Source organism: Mobula birostris, chromosome 1 (genome assembly GCF_030028105.1).
Source record: "Mobula birostris isolate sMobBir1 chromosome 1, sMobBir1.hap1, whole genome shotgun sequence".
Classification (NCBI taxonomy): domain Eukaryota; kingdom Metazoa; phylum Chordata; class Chondrichthyes; order Myliobatiformes; family Myliobatidae; genus Mobula; species Mobula birostris.
This window is the reverse complement of record NC_092370.1, coordinates 103287250-103303369: the sequence shown is the minus strand read 5'-3', so window position 1 is coordinate 103303369 and position 16120 is coordinate 103287250.

The window sequence follows — 16120 nt, the reverse complement described above, 5'->3', positions numbered from 1 at the left end:
CTCATGCAGGATTCCCTAAAAGTTAACTTGTAGGTGAGGTGATAGGAAGTAAGGAAAATGCAGTTTTATCTTTCATTTCAAGAGGACTAGAATATAAAAGCAAGTATGTAATGTTGAAGGTTTAGAAGACACTGTTGAGACCTCACTTGAATATTACGAGCAGTTTGAGCCCCCCCATCTAGGAAAATATGTGTTGGCATTGGAGAGAGACCAGACCTGGTATATGAGAGTGATTCTGGGATTAAAGAGGTTAATGTATGAGAAGCATTTGATGGCCGTGGTCCCGTATATACTAGAGCTTAAAAGAATGAGGGGGTATCTCATTGAAACCTATTGAATATTGAAAGGCCTAGATAGAATGGATGTGAGGATGATGTTTCCAATAGCGGGGGAGTCACTGAGCAGAGCCTCAGAATGGAGTGCCATCCATTTAGAACAAAGATAAGGAGGAATTTCTTTAACCAGAGGGTAGTGAATCTGTGGAATTTATTGCCACAGGGGGCTGTAGAGGCAAAGTCATTCAGTATACTTAAAGCAGAGGTTGATAAGTTCTTGATTAGTTAGGGTGTCAAAAGTTAAGGAGAGGATGCTGGAGAGTGGGGTTGAGATAGATAATAAATCAGCCATGATGGAATGGCAGTGCAAACTTAATGGGCTGAATGGCTTAGCTCTGTTCTTAGGCCTTATGGTCTTGTAGTCTATTTGACAGATTGCACATGCATTTTGTTCACACTACCAATGAACAACTATGTCAATGTGATTTTCAAAATTCCTTAACTGCAGCTTTCCCCTGAAATCCGCCCTGTATTCCTGTCTGTTACAAATTATTACATGCAAAATCCTTTCCTTCTGCCTTCAATGCAGTTAGCTCATCTTACATTGAAATTCATGAATCCATATTATCCTCTGTGCCACGGTTTATTCTCAGCAATAACCTTCTTGTGTTAATACCAAAGATGCAAAAAAAAAAAAAATCAAGGCTGATATAATGCTGCCTTTACTTTTGAAGACTGATCTGTTTTGAGAAATTTCCATTCATGTTCACCACGTCACCTGGCAGCTTATCTTCTTGATCATTTTACTGTGAATTGTCACAGTGTTGGGCTTCTTGAAGAGCATTAAAGTGGATAAATTCCCAAGGTCTTAAGGGATCTATCCAAGGTTATTTAGAGAAACAAGAGAGGAGATGGCTGGGACAATGGCAGAGATCTTTGTATTCCTTGTCAACCATAGATGACGTCCCAGAAATGGAGAATAACCAATACCATGCCATTGTTGAAGAAAGCCAATAAAGACAAAGCAGGATTTTATAGCAAGCGTAGGCAGGATCATAGTTACGGACCTGGAATGCTCCTCCTGTAAGGTGTGGCATGAGTAGTGGAGATGACTACACCTGCAGGAAGTGCACCCAACTTCAGCTCCTGACTGTCAAGGTCAAAGAAATGGAGCGAGAGCTGGATGCACTCAGGAAAATCTGGGTGGCTTAAGACTTCATAGACGAGATGTTTACTGAGGTGGTTGCACCATAGTGCAGGTTTCAGTTAGTAGATGGATGACCACTAGGAGAAGTAAGGGAGTAATCAGTTAGTGCAGGGTTCTCCTGTGGCCTTTTCCCTCAGCAACAAATATACCCTTTTGGATACTACTGGGAGAAGACCTATCATGGCATAGCAGCAGCAGCTGGGTCAGTGGCACTGTGGCCAACTTTGAGGCTCAGCAGGGAAGGGTAAAAATCAGGTAGTGATAGAAGACTCAGTTGTTAGGGGGAAGGACAGAAGATTCTGTGGCCACGTAAGAGATACCAGGATGAAGTGTAGCTTCCCACGTGCTAGGGTCAAGGATGTCTCAGAGTGGTTACAGAATATTTTAAAGAGGGAGGGTGAGCAGCTGGAGGTAGTGATGTATATTACACCAATGACATAGGTAGAAAAAGGGAAGGGGTCCTGTGCAGTGGCTGTAGGGACTAATGAAAAAGGTTGAAGAGCAGGACCTCCAAGGTACAGTGATAATCCTTGGATTAGTCCCAATGTCATGTGCTAGTCAGGGCAGGAATAAGATGAATGTACAGATGACTGAGTGGCTGAGGACCTGGTGCTGGGTGCAGGCTTTTAGATTCTTGGACAATGGAACCCCTTCTGGGGCAGTGGTGACCAAAACAAGGATGAAAGTATGCACCTAAAGGAACCAAAATCCTGGCCAGGAGGCTTGCTAGTGCTACTCACAAGGATTTAAGTGAGTTTGGCATGGAGATGGGAACCAGACACCAGGTCAGAAAGTGGAGGGATGGAGAGGAAGCTGGATATCAGGGCCAGTAAGAGCAGGGCTAACAGATACAACTGGACAGATAGTTGGAAGTGTGTGTATTTTAATTCTAGGAGTATTATAGGTAAAGGTAATAAACTTGGAACATGGATTACTATATGGGATTATGATGATGTGGGCATTACAGAGACTTGGTTGAGAGAGGGTCAGGAATGGGTGCTTAATATCTCAGGGTTTTGATGTTCTAGAATAGATCGAGAGGGAGGCAAAAGAGTGGAGAGGGAGCTGCACTACTAATTAGGGACAATATCACAGCTGCACTTAGAGGGGAGATAATGGAGGTCTTGTCCACTGAGTTTATATGAGTAGAACTTATAAATTGGAAGGGTGCAATCATTCTGACTGGATTGTACTACAGACCACCTAATAGCCACTGGGACATTGAGGAACAGATATGCAGGCAGATTAAGGTAACATGTAAAAACAACAGGGTTTTTGTTATGGGGGACCTCAATTTCCCTAATATAAGTTGGGACCTTCTAAGTACAAGAGACTTAGATGGGGCAGAATTTGTTAGGTGCATCCAGGAAGGTTTCTTAAAATAATATGTAGATAGTCCAACAAGAGGAGCGGCTGTACTGGACCTGGTGTTGGTTAACAAGCCTAGCCAAGCGACTGACCTTTCAGTGGGTGAACAGTGACCACAACTCCTTAAGTTTTAAGATAACTATAGATAGGAATAAATATGGACATGCAGGAGAGTATTAAATTTGAGCAGCACAAATTATGAAAGCATTGGGCAGGAACAAGGGAGAGTTCATTGGAGCAGCTGTTTTTTGACAAGTCCATATCTGACATGTGGAAGGTGTTTAAAGAGCAACTGCACAGAGTACAGGACAAGTATACTCCAGTCAGAAGGAAGGACATATTCGGCTAGGTAAGAGAACCTTGGATATTGAAAGAGGTGAAGAATTTAGTCCAATAAAAAGGAGAAGTATGTAAAACTTTGGAAGTTAGAATCAAACAGATCCCTTGAGGATTTTAAAGAAGACAGAAGAAAGCTCAAGAAGAGAATTAACAAAGTCAGGAGGCACCATGAAAAGACTTCGGCGAGAAGGATCAAAGAGAATTGCAAGGTATTCTAAACATACAGTATTTCAGGAACAAGAGGATAACTAGGATGAGGGTGGGACCACTAAGGCATAAAGGGGCAACATTTTCTTGGGTGTGGAGGATATTGGTGAGGTCCTTAATGAGTACTTTACATCAGTATTTACCAAGGAAGAGGACATGGATGATAGGAAGATCAGTACTGAGCATATTGATATGCTAGAGCATTTTAAAGTAAAGAAGGAGATAGTGCTGAGTTTCATAAAGAGCATTAATGTGGATAGTTCCCAGGACCTGATGGAATATACACCAAATTATTAGGAGAGGCAAAAAAAAGAGTGCTGTGGCCATGACCAATATCTTCGTACACTCTCTAGCCATAGACAAGGTCCTCGAGGACTGGCAAGAAGCTAATGTTGTTCCATTATTCAAGAAGGGAACAACAAGGGATAATCTCAGAGACTACTGCATATACTGTTGAGTCCCATATCAGTAGGAGGGAAGCTACTGGAGAGAATTCTTAGGGATAGGATTTATAAGCCTTTGGAAAACCATCAGGGAGAGTCACAAACTCGAGAAAATCTGTACAGACAAAATGCCTTAGGAAATTAGCAGACCAACAGCATCCATAGAAAAGAGTAAACAGTTGAGGTTTTGGGCCGAGACCCTTCAGCAGGACTGGAAACAAAGATGAAGACAGAACAAGAAGTTGGGGGGAGGGAATGAAGAGGTACAATGTGGTAGGTGATAGGTGACACTGGGAGAGGGAGAGGGGATGAATAAAGAGCAGGGAACTTGATTGATGAAAGAGATAAAGGGCTGGAAGAGGGGGAGTTTGATAGGAGAGGGTAGAAGACCATAGAAGAAAGGGATGGAGGAGGGGCAGCAGAAGGAAGTGATGGGCAGGTAAGGTGATAACGTGAGAGAGAGAAACAGGAATGGGGAGGGTGGGGCAATTACTGGAAGTTTGAGAAATCAATGTTTATGTCATCAGGTTGGAGGCTGAATAGAAGGTTTTTACAACTCTGACCTGAGTGTGGCCTCATTGTGGCAGTAGAGGAGGCCTTGGACAGGCATGACGGAATGGGAAGCAGAATTGAAATGGGTGGCTACCAGGAGATCTCGCATTTTCTGGCGGTTGGAGCATAAGTGTGTGGCGAAGCGGTTCTCCAATCTACATCAGGTTTCACTTTTACACAGGAGGACACATCAGGAGCACCAGATACAGTATATGACCCCAACAGATCCACAGGTGAAGTGTCTCCTCACCTGGATGGACCGTTTGCAGCCCTGAATGGCAGTGAGGGAGGGTGTGTAGAGGCAGGTGTGGCACTTGTTCTGCCTGCAAGGATAAGTCCCAGGAGGGAGATCATTGGGCAGGGATGAGTGGACAAGGAAATCATGTAAGGGGTCATCTCTGTGGAAAGCAAAAAGTGGGATGAGGTAGGGATGTACTTGGTGGTGGGATCCCATTGGAGATGCTGGAAGTTATGGAGACTTATGCGCTGGATGCGGAGACTAGTGGGGTGGTAAGTGAGGACAAGATGAAGCCTGTCCCTGGTATGGCAGTGGGAGGATGGTATGAGGGCAACCATATGTGAAGCTGAAGAGATGTGGGTGAGGGCAGCATTGATGGTGGAGAAAGAAATGCCGCCTTCTTTGAAGAAGGAGGAAATCTCATTAGTTCTGGAATGCAAAGCCTCGAGCAGATACAACAGAGATGGAGGAATTGAGAGATGCAGTTTCACAAGGGACTGGGTGAGAAGAGGTATAATCCAAGTAGCTGTGAAATCAGTGGGTTTATGAAAGATATCAGAAGATAGACTATCTCCAGAGATAGAGACAGAGAGATTGAGAAAGGGGAGGGAAGTGTCAGAAATAGACCAGGTAAATTTGAGGGCTGGGTAGAATTGGAGTCAAAGTTGATGAAGTTGACGAGCTCAGCATGTATGCAGGAAGCAGCACCAATGCAATCAACTTCCCAGCTCTTTACTTCACTCCTCCCCCTTTCCCAGTTTTACCTATCACCTACCACCTTGTACTTCTTCCCCTCACCTCACCTTCTTACTCTGACCTCTTTTTTTTTCCCAGTCCTGATGAAAAGTCTCAGCCCGAAACATTGACTGTTTTCTCTTTTCCACAGATGCGGCATGGCTTGCTGAGTTCCTCCAGCATTTTGTGAGTGTTCCATTAGGGAGAGGCAGCATGCTGGGGCAAGTTATGTTTTACTAACTTGATTGAGTTTTTTGACAAGGTGACAAAGGTGATTGATGAAGATAGAGCTGTGGATGTTGTCTACGTGGATTTTAATAATGTGTTTGACAAGATACCTCATGGGAGGCTCATCCAAAAGATTAAGATGCAGGGAATCAATGGTGAATTGGCCAATTGGATTCAGAACTAGTTTGCCTGTAGAAGACAAAGAGTGATGGTTGAAGGCACTTGTTCTAGCTGGAGGTCTGTGATTAGTTGTGTAGTAAGGGGATCTGTAATGGTATCTCTGCTGTTTGTGAAGTCTATTATTGCTCCAGATGAAAATGTAGATGGGTAGGTTAGTAAGTTTGCAGGCAACATGAAAATAGGTGGGAGATCTTGTGGATAGTGTAGAAGACTGGCAAAGAATACAGCGGGATATAGATCAGTTGCAGATACCGTATGGGCAGAGAAATGACAGATGGAGTTTAAGGCCATAAGACCATATGGTCTTAAACCGGCCAAATGGGAAGTGTTGCACTTCGGTAGGTCAAATGCAAAGAGATAGTACATTGTCAATGGCAAGACCCTTAACAGTGTTGATGCACAGGGGGATCTTGGGGTCCAACTTCTTAGCTCCCTGAAAGTGGCTACACAGGTCGATAGAGTGGTTAAGAAGGCAAATGAAACACTGGCCTTTATTTTTCAAGGCATTCTGCGCAAAAGTCAGACAGTTACGTTGCAGCTTTGTAAAACTCTAGTTAGGCCATATCCGGGGTATTGCATATAGTGCTGGTTGTCCCATGACAGTAAGGATATTGAGGCTTTGGAGAGGGTGCAGAAAAGGTTTACCAGGATGTTGCCTGGATTACAGAGCATGTGTTACAACAGGAGGTTGGACAAGCTTGTGTTGTTTTCTCCTGAGCGGTGGAGGCAGAGGGGAGACCTGCTAAAGGTTTATAAGATAATGAGAGGCATAGATAGAGTACACAGACACTATCTTTTCCCAAGAGTTGAAATGTCTAATACCAGAGAGCATGTATTTAAGATGAGGGGGTAATTTGAAAGGAGATGCGAGGGGCAAGTTTTTTACAGAGAGTGGTGGTGCCTGAAACGTGCTGCCTGGGGTAGCGCTAGAGGCAGAAACATTAGATACTTTAAAGAGATGTTCAGATAGGCACATGAATGTGAAGAAGATGGAAGGATATAGAAATTGTATAGGCAGAAGAGATTAGTTTAGTTAGTCATTCGATCAATAATTTAGTAGGTTCAGCACCACAAAGTGGGCTGCAGGATCTGTCCTGTGTTCCATATTCTATATGTTATTGAGCTTTCTATCAGTGGTAAGACCATAAGACATAGGAGCAGAATTAGGCCATTCAGCCCATTGAGTCTGCTCCACCATTCCATCATGGCTGATCCCGGATTCCACTCAACCCCATACACTGGCCTTCCCGGCATATCCTTTGATGCCCTAACTGATCATGAAATGATCAACTTCCGCCTTTAATATATGCACGGACTTGGCCTCCACTGATGTCTGCAGCAGAGCATTCCACAGATTTACTACTCTTTGGCTAAAAAAAAACCCTCCATACCACTGTTCTAAAGGGTTTCCCTCAATTTTGAGGCTGTACCCTTTTGTTCTGGACCCTCCCCACCATTGGAAACATCTCCACATCCACCCTACCTAGTCCTTTCCACATTTGGTAGGTTTCAATAAGGTCCCCACACATTCTTCTAAATTCCAGTGAGTACAGGCCCAAAGCTGCCAACTTCTCCTTATATCTTAACCCCTTCATTCCTGGAATCATTCTCGTGAGCCTCCTCTGGACTCTTTCTAATGAGAACACATCCTTTCTGAGATATGGGGCCCAAACTGTTGACAATACTCTAAGTGCATTCTGACTAGTGTCTTATAAATGCTCAGCATCATCCCCTTGCTTTTATATTCTGGTCCCCTTGAAATAAATGCCAACATTGCATTTGCCTTCTTCACCACAGACTCAACCTGTAAATTAACCTTCTGGGAGCCTTGCACAAAGACTCAGAAGTCCCTCTGCACCTCTGATGTTTGAACCTTCTCATTTAGATAATAAGTCCGCACTATTGTTTCTTTTACCAAAATGCATTATCATACATTTCCCAACACTGTACTCCATCTGCCACATTTTTGCTCATTCTTCCAATTTGTCTAAGTCCTGCTGCAAATGCATTACCTCCTCAGCACTATGTACCCCTCCGCCTATCTTTATATCATCCACAAACCGCCACAAAACCATCAATTCCATTATCCAAATCATTGACAATCAATGTGCAAAGCAACCTGTGGTTGTAAAATCATTGGAGTAGATTCTTAGAGACAGGACCCACTCAATATGTGGAAAAGCTTAGATTCATTAGGGATAGTTAACATGGCTTTCTGGGGGGCATGCTCTGTCTTACAAACTTGACTGAGTAAAAAATACTGAGGAAGAGTTCATGGTTTCATTGTTCATTCAGAAATCAGAGAGTGAAGTGGAAGAAACTTCATGAAATGCTAAGTGTGTGACTTCAGGCTTCTGTACCTCCTCTTTGATGGTAGTAATGAGAAGAGGGCATGTCCTGGGTAATGGGCGTCCTTAATGATGGATGCCACCTTTTAGTCATCGCCTTTTGAAGGTATATTGGATACTTTCTGCAGCTTTTTCTGATTCAGTTCAGTGGCTTTTCCATTGCAGGTGATGATGCAACAAGTCAGAATGCTCTCCATGATACATTTGTAGAATTTTGTGAGTGTCCTTGGTGACATACCAAATCTCCTCAAGCTCCAAATGAAATATAGCCACTGCTGTGCCTTCTTTGTAATTGCATCAATATGTTGGGCCCAGGATAGAATCTTCAGAGATGTTGACACCCAGGAACTTGAAGTTGCTCACCCTTTCCACTTCTTCTCCCTTGACGAGAAATGGTGCGTGTTTCCTCAAGTTCCCCTTCCTGAAGTCCACAATCAGTTTCTGGTCTTAGTGGCAAGGCTGTTGCTGCAACACGCTCCTCAAGCAGCTGATCTATCTCGCTCCTGTAACCCTTCTCATCACCTTCTGAAATCCTACTAACAATAGTTGTGTCATTGGAAGATTTATAGATGGTGTTTAAGCTCCGCCTAGCCACACATTCGTGGGTGTAGAGAGAGTAGAGCAGTGGGCTAAGCACACATTCTTGAGGTGTGCCAGTGTTGATTGTCAGTGAGCAGGATATGTCATTTCCAACCCGCACAGACTATGGTTTCCTAGTGAGGAAGTCAAGGATACAGCTGCAGTGCGAGATTCAGAGGCTGAGGTTTTACAGCTTTTTGATTAGAACTGATGGTGTGATTGTGTTAAATGCTGAGCTGTAGTCAATAAAGAGCGAGCTAATCTAAGTATTACTATTGTCCTGGTGATCCAAGGCCAAATGAAGAGCCAGTGAGATTGCATCCACTGTAGCGATAGACAAATGGCAGCGGCTCCAGATCCTTGCTTAGGCAGGAGTTTATTCTGGTCATGACCAACTTCTCAAAACACTTCATCACAGTTGATGTGAGTGTCACTGGGTGTTAGCTGTTGAGGCAACTCATCCTGCTCTTCCTGGGCATTGGTATGATGGTTTTATCAACTCCCAGCTTTTTACATTATCCCCCCTACCCCACCCATCATTTAACATCCCACTTACCTGGTCTCACCTATCACCTGTCAGCTTGTACTCCTCCCCCTCACCCTATCTTCTTATTCTGCCCCCTTCCTTTCCAGTCTTGATGAAGTTTATTTCCTCCAAAGTTACTCTACGACTAGCTGAATTCCCCCAGTATTTTGTGTGTGTTGCTTAGAATTTCCTCTTGTGTCTATCATTCATTCTCAATTACCCCTGATCTGGGAAAAGAAAAAAAAGTTATTCGCTATGTTGGGACTTCAGACACATAGAAGGTAGAGTATTTCAGAAAATTAATTTTCTTAGCCTGTGGACATTAATTAACCAGGTGACATTTTAGAAGAATCTATCAGTTTCATTGTTAGCATTATGTTGAAATAAAACTTTCTACTTACTATCACTCTGAAGATAACGTTTTACAGAAACCTGTATTTATCTAGTTACTTGAATTTAAAGATCTAATGTTCCTCATAATTCTAAATCAAACCTCTGGATTTACTAATCAAGGAATTTAACAACTGATCCACCCTGTACTGATCATTGAGTTTCAGAAACATGAGGTTCAATTGTTGTTCAGTCCAAACATCGTAATGGGGAATAATTGTGATCTAAGTGACTGATTATGGAATAATTGTTGGTACTGGATAGGGTGGTTTGAGTATCTCAGAAACTGCTGATTTCCTGGAATTTTTAAGCACAGAACCGCTGCTCACTGGATTTGTTTTTTTTGTTTTTCACACCATTCTCTGTAAATTCTAAAGTCTGTTTGGTTCTGGGGGGAAAAAAAAAGATATTGGCTGTGTAATCCTTTTTATGCCTCTCAGAATGTTAAGCTTCTCTCAGATGTCCTTTCAGCCGCCACCACTCTAGAGAAAACAATCTAAGTTTGTCAAGCTTCTCCTGATCGCACATGCCCTCCATAATCATGAGAAACCTACTCTGCACCCTCCCCAGAGTCTCAACAACCATTTGTTATGTATCATGTCGTACCACGTGGGTGATCATGGTCTTTTCATGAACATGATTGTTCTTAGCAAATTTCTCTGCAGAAGTGTTTTGTCATTGCCTTCTTGTGGACAGTGTCTTTACAAAATGGGTGACCCCAGCCATTATCAATACTCTCCAGAGATTATCTTCCTGGGGTCAGTCGTCACATAACATCACAGGTCTTGTGATGTGAACCAGAAGCTTGTACAACCATCCACGGCCTACTCCCATGGCTTCATGTGGCCCTGATTGGGGGGCGGGGGCTAAGCAGGTGTATATTTTGCCCAAGGGTGACCTGCAGGGTAGCAGAGGAAAGAAGTGCTTTACAGCTCCTTTGGTAGAGAAGTACCTCCACTCTGCCGCCCAAAATTTGCCACATCCTTCCTATAAAGGGGTGAACAGAACTGCATCCGACTCTCCAGATACAGCCTAGCCAGAGTTTTATAAAGCTGCAATATAACTTCCTGACTCTTGAACTTAGTGCTCTGGCTAATATAGGCAAGCACACTTTTTTTTACCACAATGTCAACCTGTGCAGCAACCTTCAGGGAGTTATGGACTTGAACCCCAAGGTCCCTCTACATATCAGCACAGTCAAGGGTCCTAATGGTTTACATTGATAAAATTATAATTGTTTATCTATATGATTGAGTCCAGTCTCACCAGTTAAAGTGTGTGCACTGCACCCATGAGGTCAAACAGGCCTGCAGGAGAAAGACTAATGAACCAACACTCTTCTATTTTACCTGAGAATGGATGTATGTGTGTGAGTAATTACCTGTTCCACAATAACTACCTAAAAACAACTTTTCTCTGAGACCCTGTTAAATATCCCTCTTGGTCCTGACAGCTGCTAGGAAAGCAATGGAAAACTTGGAATAACTCCCTGCAGATAACTCTAACATCTCCTGTGATAAGAATTCAGTATGAGCATAATGCTGAAATTTAATGAAAGCAGTTTCCCTTCAAGACATGCAATCATCCTATAAATAAAAAATGTTGCAGCTGTTTCTGGAAATTGTGCTGTGAAGCCATTGGCCAGTCAGACAACCAATCGTACTCACTTCACATCTATGACTGCGTGGCTAAGCACAGCTCCAATACCAGATTCAAGTCTGCTGATGACAGCTTTATTGTGGGCTGAATCAAAGGTGGTGATGAATCAGCATTCAGGAGGGAGATTAAAAATTTGGCTGAGTGGTGTCGTAACAACAACCTCTGACTCAATGTCAGAAAAAACAAGGAAATGTAGCGTTCAGGAGAGGGAAACCAAAGGTCCATGACCCAGTCCTCATTGGAGGATCAGAGGCAGAGAGGGTTAGCAACTTTAAATTCCAGGGCAGTGCTATTTAAAAGGACCTGTCCTGGACCCAGCACGTAAGTGCAATTGTGAAGAAAGCACAACATGTCTCTATTTCCTTAGGAGTCTGTGAAGATTCAGCTTGGCATCTAAAATTTGAACAAACTTCTATAGATGTGAGGTGGTGAGTGTAATGATTGGTTACGTCATTGTTTGCTATGGAAACACCAATGTCTTTGAACAGGAAGTCCTATAAAAGGTAATCAATTCAGCCCAGTACATCATGGGTAAAGCCCTCCGAACCATTGAACCAACAGAATCTCAATGAGATGCTGTAGGAAAGCAGCATTCATCATCAGAGATCCTCACCACCCAGCTCATGCTCTTTTCTCACTGCTGCTATCAGGAAGAAGGTACAAGAGTGTCAGGAATCACACAACCAGGTACAAGAACAGTTACTACACCACAACCATCAGGCTCTTGAACAAAGGGGTTAACTAATCACTTGCCCATCCATTGAGAGGTTCCCACAACCAATGATCTCACTTTAAGGACTCTTGTTACCTTGTTATTTCATGTCCTTATTATCGTTATTTATTTATATTTGCATTTGCACAGTTTGTTGTCTTCTGTACTCTAGTTCATCTTTCATTGATCCTCATAGTTACTATTCTATAGATCTGTGGAATTACGCCCACAGGCAAATGAATCTCAGGGTTGTATATGGTGACATATATGTACTTTGATAATAAAATTTACTTACAACTTTGAAGTTCTGTAGATCCTGGAGATCCAAAGCAACACACACAAAGTGCTAGAGGAACTCAGCAGATCAGACATCTTCTAAGAAGATGAACAAACAGTCGACATTTCAGGCCAAAACCTTTCTTCAGGAGTGGAAAGGAAGGGGGAAAGTGACAGAATGAAAATGAGGGGTTAGGGGAAGGAGGTAGCTAGAACGTGCTAGTTGAAGCCAGGTGGGTAGGAAAGGTAAAGAGATGGAGAGGAGGGAATCTGTCAGGAGAAAAGAGTGGATGATAGGAGAAGGTGAAGACCCGGGGGAGGTGAGGAGAAGTGAAGGGCCAGAGTGGGCAATAGAAGAAGAGGGGAGGGAGAGGGATATTTTTACTGGAAGGAGAAATCGATATTCATGCCATCGGTTTGGAGGTGGAATGTAAAGTGTTGCTCCCCCACCCTGATGGTGGCTGCATTGTGCCAACATCAAAAATGATGTTGAATACAGGACTGGAGGTGTTATATTTGAATGCACACAGTATATGGAATAAGATAGATAATCTTGTAGCACAGTTAAAGATTGGTAGATATGATGTTGTGGGCATCACTGAGTCATGGCTGAGAGGAGAACATAATTAGGAGTTTAACATCTAAGGTTACATATTATATTGAAGAACAGGCAGGTAGGCAGAGAATGTGGAGTGTTTCTGTTGGTTAAGAAATGAATTTAAATCCTTGGAAGGAGGTGACATAGGATCAGAAGATGTAGCATCCTTGTAGGTAGAGATAAGAAACTGCAAGGATGTAAAGACGCAGGTGGGAATCATATACAGCATTCCAACAATAGCCAGGATGTGAACTACAAATTACAATGGAAGACAGAAAAGGCAGGTAAAAAGGGAAATTTTATGATAGTTATGGGGAATTTCAATATGCAGGTGGATTGGGAAAATCAAGTTGGTCCTAGATTCCAAGAGACAAATTGTAGAATGCCTATAAGGTGCCTTTTTAGAGTCTTTGTTGTTACAGGAACAATCCTAGCATAGAGAGAGGATTGGCTCATTGGCAGGAGAAAAAGAGTGTGAATAAATGGAGCCTTTTCTAGTTAGCTGCCAGTGACTAGTGGTGCTCCACAAGGGTCTTTCTTGGGACTGCTTCTTATACGTTATATGTCAGTGACTAGGATGACGGTATTGATGGCTTTGTGGCCAAGTTTGTGGATGATACAAAGACAGGTGGAGAGGCAGGTTGTGCTGAAGAAGCAGGGAAGCTACAGAAGGACTTAACAGATCAGCAGAATAGGCAAATAATTTCCACCTATATCTGTCCTTTCTGTGGGGTCACTCTTTGTCCCCTTGCCCCCCCCCCTCGCTGGTCTCCCTCCTGGCACATAGCTCTGCAAGCAGGATGTATTGCACCTTCCCCTACATCTACCCCCCCATTCACTATTTGGGGCCTTCAGTTGAGGAGACTCTTCATCTATGAGTTTGTCATCTACTGTGCTGGTGCTCTCAGTGTGGTCTCCTCTATAATGGAGAGACCTGGCATTGATTGGGATACCGTTTCATCAAATGCCTTTGCTCTGTCTGCCACAAAAGGCAAAATTTCCTAATGGTCACCCATTCTCAATTTAAGTTCCCATTTCCATTTTGACATGTCAGTCCATGGCCTTCTCTCCTACCACGATAAGGCCACAATCACCTCATATTCCAACTGAGTGGCCTCCAACCCAATGACATGACTGGCATTTTTTTTTAATCTGGTAATTTCTCATCCTACCCCTTCTCTCTTTTTCCATTTCCCATTCTGGTTCCCATTTCACCCCTCTCTTCTCCTCACCTGCCTAGGACAGCTCTCTGGTGCCCCTCTTTCCCTTTCTTTTGTGGTTCACAGTCTGCTATCAGATTCCTTCTTCAGTGTTTTACCACTTTCACCTACCACATTCCATCTTCTTGCTTCATCTCTCCTAATCCTTTACCTGATCTCACCCATCACTTACCAGTTTGTAATTCCTCCGCTTCATCCACCTTCTTATTCTGGTTTCTGACCCCTTCTTTTGCAGTCTTGATGAATGGTCTCAGTCTAAAATATCGACTGTTTACCTCTCTCCATAAATGCTGCCTGACCTCCTGACTTCCTCCAGCACATTTTGTGTGCGTTTCTCAAGATTTCCAGTATCTGCAAAACCTCCTGTGTTTGTCCATGCTCTTTCATTCTAGTCTTCTCAAAATGAATGCTAACATTGCATGTGACTTCCTCAATACCAACTCATCCTGCAAGTTAACCTTTAGGATTTCCTGCACTGGGACTCCCAAGTTCCCAAAATGATTTGGGTGTTGAATAATTTAGTTATGTGTGACAAGATGCCAGCTAGAATATCAGAAGGGTCAGATTTTTTTTGTCATCCAAGCTTTTTTTATTTTCTAATGCACGATTGAGAGGAAATAAAATAAAAATAATTCTTGGCATCTTTCCCCATCAGAAGTCCTCCAGCATGCACCAATGTTTTTGAAGTTTCTCCCTTTCATCTGTATTCAGATACTAATTGAAGTTTTCTTATCACACATCATACTGGCTTTGCTGCTGATCACCAACACAGTCCTGATTTGTGTTCCATCAGCACCATCATTTCCTCTATAAACTGATTCTGCTGTTAATCTATTTGTTACTCTAACTGGTGATAAGCTTGTTATTGTTCTACAAGTACTCCCTATCTGTAGAATCAAAATCAGGTTTATTCTCACTGCTTTATATGATGTGAAATTTGTTGTTTTAGAGCAGCAGTATAGTGCAAAGACAAAAAATACTATAAATTACACAATAAATAAATAGTGCAACATAAAAGGAACAATGAAGTTTATTACCATTCAGAAATCTGATGGGGTAGGGGAAGAAGCTGTTTCTGAATTATTGAGCGTGGCTCTTCAGGATGCTGTACGTCCTCCTTTGGGGTATATTTGAATTCAGATAAATTTTAAAAGGACATTCCCAGTATCGGAGTTTCACATAGTTTCTCATCATTTGTTGTTCTGAGTATATTTTACTTGTGTCATACAGTCATAGAGAGGAACAGGAAAAACAGGCTCGGCGTTCCTCATCTGCACCAACCATTTACACTAACCATGCGTTAAAGTGATTTAATGTTATTCTTCCAGATTCATCCTGCACACAAGGGGAAATTTATATGGACCAATTAATCTATTGAGCCACAGAACTTTTGGGAGTTGGGAGTACGAAGAAGCAGCCCATGTAATCACAGTGAAAATATGTAACTTCTCTATAGGCATCCAAGGTGGGGAATGAATGTGGTTCTCTGGCACCACTTTGTGCTTCACTATCATTGAAAATCTGTTCCAAACCTTAATAAATAATGTCAATATGTCATATAGTCTATTATTCCTAAGATCTACTCAGGATCTAGCATTTACATTCAGAATCCTTGCATGTACACTTAGAGTCATAGAATCATGAAAAACTACACCATATATATAACAAGCCCTTCAGCTCTTCTAGTCCATGCTGAACTACCATTCTGCCTCATCACATTGACCTGCACCTGGACCATTGCCCTGCAAGTCCCTCTCATTCATGCACTTATCCAAACTTCTCTTACTTGTTCCATTTTGAAATATTTTTGCATCAAATCATACTGTTTTAGGTAACACCAAATGTTATACAATCCCTTTCCTCAAAATGTCTTGAGGCACCTGCACTACCTTTTATGGTACTTTGGCAGTGGCTTAGATTTCTGGACAATGTCTTGAATACCAGACTGCCTTGTGCCGAACAACCGGAGGTGCTGCTGTCAAAGTTCTGGTCTGGTCAATGGTGCATGTTGCTACCAGTCACAATATTACAACCTTGTCT